Raw genomic sequence first — 13,108 nt, forward strand, 5'->3', positions numbered from 1 at the left:
TAACCTTTCTGCTTATCTTTAAAAGTATGGAAAAGATTATGCATTTTGCTTAGAAATCCGGGCTTTATTCATAATTAGGACATTATTTTATCTTAGGTCTCACTTTACATTGATCAACTGAATCTCGTTATATAGGAGAAAATTTTAGTTTGTATGAAGTCAGTGACCCGGAATTTACCTGGTGTAACAGTCAGTACTCTCATCTTGAACTCGAGGATACTGACATTACATAACCACCCTCAATTGAGCTGCTGTGTCCGAAGCGTGACGTAGTGATGACGCGAGGAAACAACCCGCGCGACTTGAAAGTCGGTCAGTGGAGCCGGAGCAGTGCAGAGTGAAGCGTCGTGGAGTTCAGTATGGTACGTGTCGTCGGCCTGGTGCTCTGAACCACAGGTGAGTGATTAGCCTACTGCACATATTTCGAAGTATGTTCTTATATACATGGGGTAATGCGGTTTTTCTGTAACGCCTTCTCACTTAATTTTGTGTTAACACAATATGCTTTAATGAGTTAGAATAATTTCTATATTACATTCTATTAGTGATCTTGTACGTTCGTACTGCATGAGATCGCTAAGTTATTTAGATTTTTGACAATTAAAGGTGTTCTATAAACTTACGCATCTCACAAATGAGTTTGCGCAAATACACGAAAGGCATTTACTGTGTTCGGTAAATCCATCTGTTAGCTATGACTTCTGTTCTCATGCCACCGAACGAGTTTTGACAAACTGACATACTTGAATATTTTAAGGATATTAGTTGTTCAAATATAGATTAGCTAAAATCAGTCAATTATTATTAAGAGAACTTCTAGTTTAACCAATAAGTTATGAGTTAATTCTACAAATTACATAAAACTAATATCCCCAGAGATCTTACACATCGTATATACGTATCCATTGCCATATATTGTATGTATGTATGTATGTATGTATGTATGTATGTATGTATGTATGTATGTATGTATGTATGTATGTATGTATGTATGTAATATTCCAAATTACATTTTGTGAATATTTGTTATGCAGATTATACTCAACATACGAATCTGAAACTTCACATCTTCATAGAACATGAACGTAAAAGAGAATGCTATCTCAGGATAAAATCATTAAATGTTAATGTTATGTTTTATTTAACGACGCTCGCAACTGCAGAGGTTATATCGGCGTCGCCGGATGTGCCGGAATTTTGTCCCGCAGGAGTTCTTTTACATGCCAGTAAATCTACTGACATGAGCCTGTCGCATTTAAGCACACTTAAATGCCATCGACCTGGCCCGGGATCGAAACCGCAACCTTGGGCGTAGAAGGCCAGCTAAAATCATTAATCTAAACGTAAAAATCATAGAGAAACAACACATTTCAACTTGAAAATGTTGAAGAAACTACTTACTCTAATAATGAAATTTCTAAGTAGTTCCGAAACATAGGATATATTAAGTTTTAACACACAGAATGGAGCTCCAAAATTACTATGAAATTATAAAATTTAATATAACTATTTTTCCGATTATACAGTAAATTGTGTTATTGACAATATATAATAATTTTCTAGCGCAGCGAGCGATGGAAACTTAATTTTTATATTGTGGTAAAACCATAGAATTATAAACAATAAAATTGTTAGAAGTGTCATTTTTAAATAAATGCAAGAAAAACTGTAATATTAAATGGACCCCATTCGGAATTTATTAAATTGTATTTTAAAATACAAATTCTGAATTATTATGAGTAGTGTTATAGTATGATTTAAGAACTTCACGGTGTTCGACGTCGTTTTGGGTTTTTGCACCATGTCTAAGATGCAGTAAAATCCAATGTTTCGGAGATACTTACCAATTTCTATTATCAAGGAAAACAACAACAGGGGAATCTATCTATTACATCCGTTACAGGACTGAATAATACCTCTTGATACCGAATCTAACAGAAAAGTTCCTCTTTCTTGATCTTCTCTGACGGAACTGATATGGATATCCGAAATACTGCGTGGTTCTGCATCAATGGCACAGTAAAAAAAACGCTAAATCTCTCACCAGAGTTCTATTATTATTGACTTCTGTATTTTTGTATACTATAGCCTATGTATGTATATAAATTATGCTAATCTTATTATTACACAGTTTAATTAAATAAAAGTAATGTTTCTTCAACGAAACTTACATGTAATTCGGTATATTTAAGGTAAAGATCTTAAATATATGTGATACTTGTATCTAACGTGGAAAAATGACATTAATGCTATTATTACTCTTGCTTTTATGTACTGTACATAGTAAGAAGAACCTGAGGTGTATGCTTGATTACAAATTTCTGTTAAATATCCGAGAAGCGGTAAAGTGAACAGGCTGACATTCCTGAATACGATATTTATTTCGAAAAGTTGAATATACATAATTCAAAATAATTATAAGGAAGATTGACGAGAGCATTTTAATAAAATGAATCAGTATTAAGTACTGTTATGCTACCTAATGGTACATTTATTGGATTTTAATTATTTCATTTCCTACCTAATTCGAGCAGACCCGGGTTCGATTCCTGGACCGTGAAGGAATTTGTGGTGGACAAAGTGGACACGTGGGAATTTTCTCGAGGTTCTCCTGTTTCTCCTCACCATTATCATTCCATCACTACTCCACAATCCCTACTCTGCGAGGCCTTCAGAACAAATGAAAATGGCTGAAAGTTGTACACATTCGTGTTTAATAAAAACTAAAAAAAATTATTTCCTCTGGCTGTAATTTAAGATGCGTCCCTCAGGTCTCGATAAATCTGCGGTTTCCCGTTGAAGTGTTGCCAAAATTAAGAACGCTTATCCGTTCTTTTCATCGGAGGTTCTTAGGTACGGTATTTTCATAGCTTCCTCTTTGTCATTATGTACAGTCTACTGTACATATTAACCCTCCCTTTATAATTTATTACAACACAATAAGTTATTAGTATGCAGGCCACATTGAAAACAAGTAGCTAGTTGAACCTGAAGAGAGTACATAACATTTTTCTTTGAAGTGTCGAAATTACACTTTCACTTTCGTGTTCACTGGATAAGGTGTGGGAGGTGACGCTCCTCTCTGTAGGTTTATGTTGTTTGATAGTGTCTCAGGTACAGGTGCTTGGAATGTCCAGCTCGCATCTTTCTACGTGTTATATGACTATCACTTTGGCGTCCCACGTGCTTGCCATTATGACGCAGTTGTGGAGAACAGGATGGAGATTCTTTTCACAACCTCGGCACTTTGAATGGAGTTGAGTGATTAGCCCATTAGCGTCACACGACACAAAGAATTTGTGTTATTCTAATAAAATATAGCGAACAGATATATCGTATCTACAAACGCTGAATAATTTTCAGCGTTTTTTAAGCCCTGATTAAACCATAAAGGTTATGAACAGTGAAAACTTAATAAAAACACAAACGAAACAATCTTACTAGGATAGAGAAAATGATTATTTAGATTTTAGATAATAAAGAAAACAATTCACGTATCGAAAGAAAACAGGGGTATTATATCAGATTCAAACTAAATAACTGTGAATGCAAATAGATCCAACGTGTATAAAGCGTACAGATAACAAGCATCAACCTTCAGGAAGATGAAGCCAAGATATCCATTGAAGAGAATTATTCTGGACTTAGACTTGAGATCAGGTCAAGGACCCAAACTCCGCCTAAGTTATAATGAAGAAACAAAATTTTCCTTCTAATATAAATTATTGCCAGGAAAGATAATTGATAAAAACAAATTGCCGTGTTACTGAAGCTAATAATAATAATAATAATAATAATAATAATAATAATAATAATAATAATAATAATAATAATAATAATAATAAATGCTTTACATTCAACATTGTAGATTAAAAAGAGTTAAGAATGGGTACAGAATATTAAGAAACACACATACATTATATAAAAAAAAAACTTGCATAAAACTGATTTCTTGCGAATACTGACTAGAATATCTAGACTGACAGAATCATTAGTAACACTACTGCGAATTCATGAACGATGATCATGAGGATGAAGATGATGGTGATTATTATTGTGGTAATTGTGATTTTGATGTTATAGACACAACCGAAAGAAATTGATTGTGTCGGTTTGACCACATATAAAATATAACATGAAAATGATTATCGAAAAAAGCCATAATTTAGCAAGGAAACGAGGAAGATGGCAAGAAGGAATAAATGGTGCTATGCACGTTAGTTTTTGTAAAACAGAAGGCTTGTACTTACTTACCCTGTCATGACAACGTGAAAGTTCTATTCTCTCAGAACTATAGTCAAACCTAGTATATAAGAATGGATGCACTTCAGTCTTTCTAAAGTTCTGACTAAAAGAAGAATAGTCATGAACTAACAGTGACATTTCATCCCATCGCTAATTTGGTTCTGGATCAATGTATATGATGGTACATATTTAACCACCATGCAACAGTATTGTATGATGTAATGTAAATCCAGACTGAAATCTGTCAAAATTAAATTTAAACTGAGAAAAGCAGGATAAAATTGGTCAGACTTCAAACTAAACGAAAATTTTTTGCAAGAACTGAAAGTAACCCCCATTTTTTTAAATAGCAACATACAAAACCAAATGGATTGAACATGTAACCGAATGTCCAGTTAAATATTTCCAAAATTAATCATGAAATATGCTCCAAATGGAAGGAGAGAACAGGCTCGACCAATGAAGAAACTGACGGATGAACTCAAAGATCGGAACAAGTCGACAGTGGTCTACACTCGTATTTTTGAAAGCTCAATGATGATGAGTAATGATTTAGTTAATATTTAACTTCTCCGCTACAAAATTGTTATATTGTTTATCGTCACTGTTGTAAGTGACCTACAGTAGAAGAGTTTAAGTAAAGTAAATTACAAATTAAATTCACCGAGAGGACGGGAACCACTTGACGCTATGTCCAGCACTGCATAAAACCACTGTAACCTAGAGATACTGGGAAGCTAGAGGCCTATTTATGGACTAATGACTTGTCACGACGCTGCCATTTGTTTATATAAATAAATAAACAAACATATTAAATTCTATACTTCAGAATATACAGTCTGTTGCCATGAGAACAATAAAAATTAATGTGAAAATATAAAATCTTCTCACGACTTAAAGTTCATTAACGATTTAATTGTCTGAGTAAACAAATAAGGAACGTTAACTGCTTCATTGTTTTGTGTCTGACCTTGATGTCGGACTTTTCTTTAGCAAATGTAATAAATCCTTGCTAGTTTGACAGTTGTGCATCTTGCATGTCTTTTTATTTTGGATATAGCCTAGTACTTCTCACTAACCTGTTAAAGCTAGATACATTTACGTCTTAATATCCATTTTTGTTTTTGACCTCAATCTATAAATATCGTCATTCTTGAGCATCTTCCTTTGTTAAAGTTTGAGGCTGTTTATCGACCATCAATTATCTTAAATTATGTTTGAGAAAAAAAAAATCGCCTAACTTGTCAGAACGTTTTGCCATCGCTAACAATCACTCAGATTGCAGATTGCGATGTAGAATAGAAAAAAAAAACGAAAAAATTACAGAACAACTTAGAAACGGCAATGTATAAGGACTGAATATTTTAAACGTTTCTCAATACAAACGAACCTATGGGTAAATAGAGAATTAAGTGAGTTTGACGTGTTCCTATCCATGTGGTGCTCGGAGATACGAGTCTTCAAATTCGTTCTCAAATACAAAAAGATTTTTTTTCACTAATGGAAGGTACTTGACTGTTCGTCATTCACCCATATGAAGACCAATTTACCGACAGAGTCTTTTCCCAAAGTGCGCCATAGCATAGGAGTCTCGTCTACGCGACATCCACGGTGAGATGAGACGATGATGGAGTTTTTTTTGGGATGCCATAGGGAAACCGAAGCTCCCGGGGAAAACCTGGAACACGGGCTTGCCCAACACAAGTCACAAATCGGGAGTACGCCGGCAATCGAACCCGGGGCGCAGGATTACAAATCTAGCGCTCTAGTCACTGACATAGTACATCACAAATAGTTCTATCATTTCATTGATTGTTTAGTGAAACAAAATAGTACATTCACTGTGACACAGCATTTCTAGCTGAAAACTCAGAGGATTCGAGTTCGATTTCCGACAGGGAAGGGAAAATTTATTTCCGTCCTACTGTCCCTTGACTTTGACAAAATTTATTTTATTAATAAGTAATATTTATAACATAAATTTTCTCACAGTTATTATGTACAATAACCAATACATGTATATAATATGTATTATCGGTTAGTCAACTGTCCTAAGACAGGTCTGAATCTCACAAATGATACCAAAAAGCACAACTTATGGGGCAACTAAGCCAGAAGGTAATGATGTAGAGTGACCAGCTTCTTTTTCCCTTTTACATATACAGTATTATACAATATTAAACTAGGCTTTAAATACGAACTAGGCTAGACTTCAAGTACTTCATATCCCTAAACAGCTAGAAGTATGTATCTTAATTTGCAGTTTGGCAGACAGATTGCTTGTACTCATATATTAGACAATATCCGTGTCATTTTGGAAAATAGTTTAATTACTTTGTGAATTACAAACACTATTTTAAGGGAAATTCTTTAATTGGAGCGCAGATTGGGTTATACTGAGGAAAAAAAGACCATAACAGCCTCATAGGTAAAGGTGAATTGCATTACGCAACAATAAGGTCTTATCACAATGAAACGTCACAGAACTCAAAGACGTAATTGTAGCATTGTATTCAGACAAAACATATTCCCCTATATAGGCTATTAACACTAACCTAGGCTTGTAAGAACTCGAGAGTAAATACTGTAGTAGGGTAAGGTGGTACATTATGGATCACTAAAGACAGATTTTATTGTTCCAACCAACATGCACGTCTGTACATTATGATTTTATGTTTATATAATCTTTGGACATTTTCTGATATGATACAAGTGTTTAAACAAAATTACTTCACTTAAGTTAAGCACTGAAAAATAAATTACATTTAACAAAAAATGATCCATAATGTACCTCAGTTGGTACAATTCGGATCGCTACATAGTACGTATAGAATCACTGGCATTTGCCACAAATAAACTGTTTTTTACCTTATCCACCTACACAGATTTCATGATACCACATTTGTCACCCTTGACAACAAAACCAGTCCCCTTTCCTTATGGATTCCGGACAGTAATAATTACGAAAACAGAATCAACACACATCTTTTCTTTTTGGTGATTCCTTGATGACACCAACACACTTCCTTTTAGCACTGTTGCGCTTCTAGTCTTGGATTTTGGTTTTATTTGTGGTTTCATTGCCACATATCTTAACACGAGTGGTGTCAATGTTTTGTGGGGAAGGAAGGTGGCCAGAGGTTTGCAGTTTCCGTTTTCGGCACTACTCCTTTCTAGGTAGAAAAGGCAACATTTTTATTGTATCCTCTGGTGACGAAAAACAACTTTCATGACTTGAGAAGTTGTCACTTGAGAAGTTGCCACTAGTTTTGGTGGATGATCTAGTTTCTGAAAATATAGGCTTGGTCGCATTTGTGTGTCTGCTTGAGGACTCTCCAGAGGTTTAGAGCCTACTAGTGCTAGCGGTTGCATGACCATCATTATTTTCGGCATCATTATTTGATTATATAGACGTGACTGCACGTTCAAATTTTTCCTCCGGAACAATGTCATCGTTGAATGGGAATATCCCAGTACATTGAAAACTTTTTAACAGTTGTACCTACGGAATCCGTGCTGTTCAAAGCCATGTTGAATATGGGACATAATCTTTCCTTCGACAGATTTTCATTTGGATGAATTCATTCAATTGCATTCTTATGGCATTTGGTCTTCAGTGACTAAAACAATGTTCTGTCTAATGGTTGTAAGACATGAGTGCTATGTGGTGGTAACCCTAAAAATTCATCTCATTCATCTGAAAATATTCCAAGGCTTGCAAACTCTCATGGTTTGAATGATTGTCCAGAACTATCAAGACTCTGCCTGGGGTTTTGTATATATTGAAGTGATTCAACCATGCCAAGAAGAGATTTTCAATTATGTACCCTGACTCGCTCATTGCCACTATCGAGCCTGGAGGCAAGCTGTCCTGAAATTCTGGGTGTTTTCTAACACTTTCAAAAATGACTATTGGAGGGATGAATCCACCGGATGTATTACAACATGCAACGATGGTTACATTTTCCTCTCTTTCTGCGTTGGTCATAGCAACAACTTTTCATTTCCCCTTTTGATATTCTATCTTAGAAGGCCTGTTATTAGGTGGAAAACCACACTCATCCATAAAGGACACAATATAAGGCTTGTCACACAATTCAAATTGGTTCGTAACTTCTTTCAAGTTGCCGAAAAAATGCGCAACTGATTGCCTATTTAATCCTTGAGCTCTGGCACGTGACAGACACTCGGGTTCCCTTACACTCGAATTTGAATGCCTCGTTAGAAATGCGAGAAACCAATCAAACCCTGCAACTGTGTTCTCCGTATTCCATGGGTGTTTCACCTGACTTCCCTCTGCAAAGTTAAATGCGGCTTGCCTCACCTGAAGAGGTGTTAAACCAAGACTATTGCGTCTCCTACACGAAGCTTTCACCCAGTAGCTCTCTGTTCTTCAAGCTTCAGTTTTCTATGGAGTGCAGTAAAAATAACTCGAAAGCCTCACGTATAAACAAATACCCTTCCTTGACGCTCTTAATTGCAGTGTTTATCACCGATGGCTTCCACTTTCGTCTGCATTTAGGTTCTGTTTTACCCTTGACATCTACCCATGAACATGTAAGAAAAAATATTAAAATCAACAACAAAACGAAAAAAAATTGTAATATATAAAATATACGCGTAGGACTATACATCAAAATAATTACAACACAAAATAATCGTTTAACTTCCCCCGATCCCATTTGTACTACTAGGCTATATCCATATTGTAGCTAGACTACTGCTCCATATTGTACCTAGACTACTGATCCATATTGTACTTTTGTAATGTTAAATGTATGGGGATCATTCATTGTTACAATACAACAATAGGTGACAGCACTTGCACCTACAGTCGTCTATTTCATGGCATCATAAGAATGTATAAAAAGGAAAATGATTCTGCTATGTTTGAAGCTACACCAGGAACTTAAATACTGTGCAGTTTTATAAACTGAATATCTTCCATGTGCAAGTATTTACCTTGCTATGCAAAATAAATTGTAGAGCTTCAATGAAAGGCACAGCTGTACTGAAACTCACACGATAAACACAGCAAGGATCCTCCTCCTTGACGCACTGCTCAAAACAGGTCTACCAACAATAGTATTGTAGAAAATTACGCTAATCTTAGCTTGATCCGTATTGTACCTATATCCATAATGTACCACCTTACCCTATAGACAAAATGAAAAATAGAATCAGGACAGATGAAATGTTTAATATATGTGATTGGATACACAGGTCTACAATCTATGAAATGATAAATATTTATCTATAATATAAATTAATACAACGGTACACATCTGGTGCAAGCATTTATGGAGAATGTACAAAACTAGACTGCCGAAAACTACTGAAGTTCTACAGAAGGAAAACGAAAAATAAAATGGGAAAATACTACTCTCTCCTGAAGTCGGAATAGGTTACGAAATCTAAGTCTGATACTGGTGATTGTAATATTAAAACGAGCACTTGTGAATTTGATAATTAAATAATCCAAGCTACTTCCCTATGACTTGAGAGAAGTTGTGTATTCTTCGTTAGACTTTTACCTTAACACAGTGGTTGTGGTTAGTATGTTACCTTACTTACTATCGATAAGTTATAGGCGGAAAATTTCATTAAATAATAAAGTTAACTTATATTATCGGAACTATAATACAATAAAACATTTAGCAATGTTGAATGAAACACTTACTCCTAACCAATCTTACAACACACACAAAATGAAGTAGACAGCAGTCTGGAAGTTCCAGCAATATAATATTGCAGTGAAATTTTAACTCTTTTGGAAATAATAGTTATCAAGATTAAATACGGCAGAAATGAGCTTGTTCAGAAGAACAGCGAGATACACTTCATAGATCACAAAAGAAATAACGATATTATATCATAACTAAAATTTACATCAATATTCACTAAAATGTACAAATATAATAGTAGCTGCATAAAACACGTTACAAATATGCATAAATGAATGAAGATTATGCGTAAGAATGCTTTCGCTGTCGAAAGATAGGTGAAGACTAGGAGATCTTTGAAACGTTTATCATTATAATATGTTCGCTGAAAAGAACCATTGGTCTAACAATGTTAGGAATAAGTGACAGTGTTCAGACAATGCAGAAGTGAGACAGGAAAGTAACTTTTCCAAACACATTGGAAATGTCTAAAAGTAATATAATTACTGTAGCGAATCCATGCGTCTCCAATATTGTCTCTATTGCTCAGTTTGATTTGAAGCACAATGGGAGATGACGAATGTGTCAGATACGCAGCGCGAGTCAAGAGAAACTTTCATCACGTCTTTCAATACAATGGTACATTGTTGCACGTTCCGCGTTGTGACGTCATTCTTTCCTGATACGTAGCTCGTATCGATATCAGAAACAGTTGTTAATAATTTACTATCAAATTGTTTAAGAGATCAGGACTTCAAGATTCGCATTTCAGCATTTGTTAGGGAAGAATGAGGGTGTTAGTCAACTGTCCGAAGACAGGTTTGAACCTTATAAGTGACGCCAATAAGTCACCACTCATGAGGCAACTAATCCAGAAGCTAACGGGGTAGTGTGGCCAGGGTGGCGGACATGATTCGATTCCTGGTAGAGAAGTAGAAATGTATCTCACTTTCTTTGGGATTGGTGTGTTTCGTGCCTTGGGTTTGTCCTGTGTTGTCTTTAGTGACGACATTGCGTCATTCTGACACGATCAGGGAAATCCGCTACTCTTCATACTCCTCACAATAGCGAGTACAAAGGACCCAGTCTCTGACGTAGATGATGTCTATCACGAGTTTATTATTTTCGAAGTGTTTTGAAGTACAAATTCTATTCAATTATGGAAATTTTAAGTGAAATATTGGCTAAGGAGCATAGTGTAACATTTTCCATTTTTATATTCATTTTGTATTGATATATTTAAAAATATTCCTTCAAATTCCATTGTTCATTATAACAACCAGAGATTTGTTAGGGGGGAGCATTATTATTATTATTATTATTATTATTATTATTATTATTATTATTATTATTATTATTATTATTATTTTATTTATTTATTTTATAATTCATTTATTATCGCTTTAACTTAAGATAACTCGTATAACGAAAGTGATATCGCGACGGGAAGCGTTATTATGGATGGAATCTGCAGGCTATTCCGAAAGAGAGGAGAAAACCAGTCAGAAAATCCAAACTTTTCTACGTAGGCCTATATCCCGGATTTTTCTAGTCAACTTCGCTCGTCCGGAATCAAATCCTAAGCTTCTACATTTATAGTGCAATAGAAATAAACTATTTTAGACAGTGCATTTTAGTAGTAATTAGGATATGACATATCGTATACTGAATGTTTATTTTGTTTCCTTACTATTTACTGTAATAGGAGAAGAACACATCGTTTTTCAACGTTCACATCTCTCATCGAACTATCCTTAAAGATTAAAATGGAGTAACCTGTTTCCGTCCAGAGAAGCATACCAAATCGTCTCCTGCGCATTTATCTCGCTGAAGACAGAACAGATGTAAGCAAGCACTGGCCGTGCCTGTTGAAGCATTGCACGGATGTCAGGTGTGGTGCATGCAAGGGCACATGGGGCACCTGCTGGGGCTATCGTTCAGTACCAGTAGGTACAGGGTTCACAATGAATGTTAATCGTTGTTGTACCCGACCTGCACACCAACGCTGACAAAAACAATTGAAAGAACGAGGACCATTTCTGAACTGAATCCAGATAACGAAGGGCATAGCTCTGACAGATATTTTAAAACATGTAGCCTACAGTACTCTATTCCATCTATTGTACTATTTAGAACAAGTAAAAAACAACAGGCAGAGAATAATTAACAAAAGACCTTGAGATCGATATACCTGCAGAAAGAAACTTATTACAGCACTCTCATTTTAATAAACGGATTTGTTGTTGTTTCCACGATGGAAGAAACTTGAATAATGCCTCTGAATCAGTAGAAACAACTAATAACTATGATTCTTCTCCTTTTTTTTTTTTTTTTTTTTTGTATTTTCATTTTCTTCATCCTCCATGTCTCCATCTTTCTTCTTTCATGTTCCACCTCCCTTTTTTATTACCATATATTTTTGCCTCGTTTTCTCCTTATCCTCCTTCCCACATCTTCCTTCCTCTGTTACGTCTTCATCTAGTTATCCTCCTCTTTACTTTTCTTCTCATCTTTTTTCTCTTCCCGTAATAACTGGAACTGTCCACATTACTCTCATCTACAATTTTGTTACGAGTAATTTGTAACTGTTTTTCGAGCCAACTCAAGCTGCAGACTTGTGCGTGTAACATCCGTGAATTTTGATCAATGGAACGTAGAAATAATACTTCTTACCCAGCCATGCATTCACTGTCTCAAGTATCACCGTATAATAATGTAGCGCAGTTGAAGCCTAGCCCTTCCAAGACTGCTTCTCTATCCAAACAACATATTTAGACATGACTGTGCGTCCCATTACTCCCCGGAACTGCTTGAGAGCTTTATGTTGATGTTAATGATTGAATGTTGTTCTTGGATTTTTTTACCAACCTGTACAAACAGGTCGGTCACTTAGAGGTCACTGCCGTCACACACACAATGGGCCGGACATCCGGTCAAAGTTGCAGGAAAACGGGAGGATGCTGGAGGGTCCGCACGAATCGAAAAATTGGAATTATTATAAATATAATATATTATGAGCCCTCCGTTTTATGGCACGGGGGACACAGACCTTTGCCAGGAAGGGAATGTCCGTCGGATATGGCGGGTGTGTGAATTGATCTCCAAGATCGAATAAGACCAAATCTGCAGCGCCTGGGAAAAGTGACATAAGTCAGTTTCCACAAACCTTTTTTGATAATTTATTGACAACTTACGGAACA

The 13,108-nt window shown here is 35.6% G+C and overlaps 1 protein-coding gene across 1 annotated transcript in view; it reads left to right on the top strand.

Annotated features, from left to right (window-relative positions):
* Nucleotides 1-256: 256 nt before the first annotated feature.
* LOC138699730 (balbiani ring protein 3-like) overlaps nt 257-13,108 on the top strand; it is an 83,289-nt gene continuing 70,437 nt past the window's right edge. Inside the window, exon 1 of the mRNA XM_069825833.1 lies at nt 257-396. The gene's annotated coding sequence lies outside the window, so the exon portion shown is untranslated. The remainder of the gene's footprint in view (nt 397-13,108) is intronic.

This window comes from Periplaneta americana, chromosome 5, assembly GCF_040183065.1.
Source record: "Periplaneta americana isolate PAMFEO1 chromosome 5, P.americana_PAMFEO1_priV1, whole genome shotgun sequence".
Classification (NCBI taxonomy): domain Eukaryota; kingdom Metazoa; phylum Arthropoda; class Insecta; order Blattodea; family Blattidae; genus Periplaneta; species Periplaneta americana.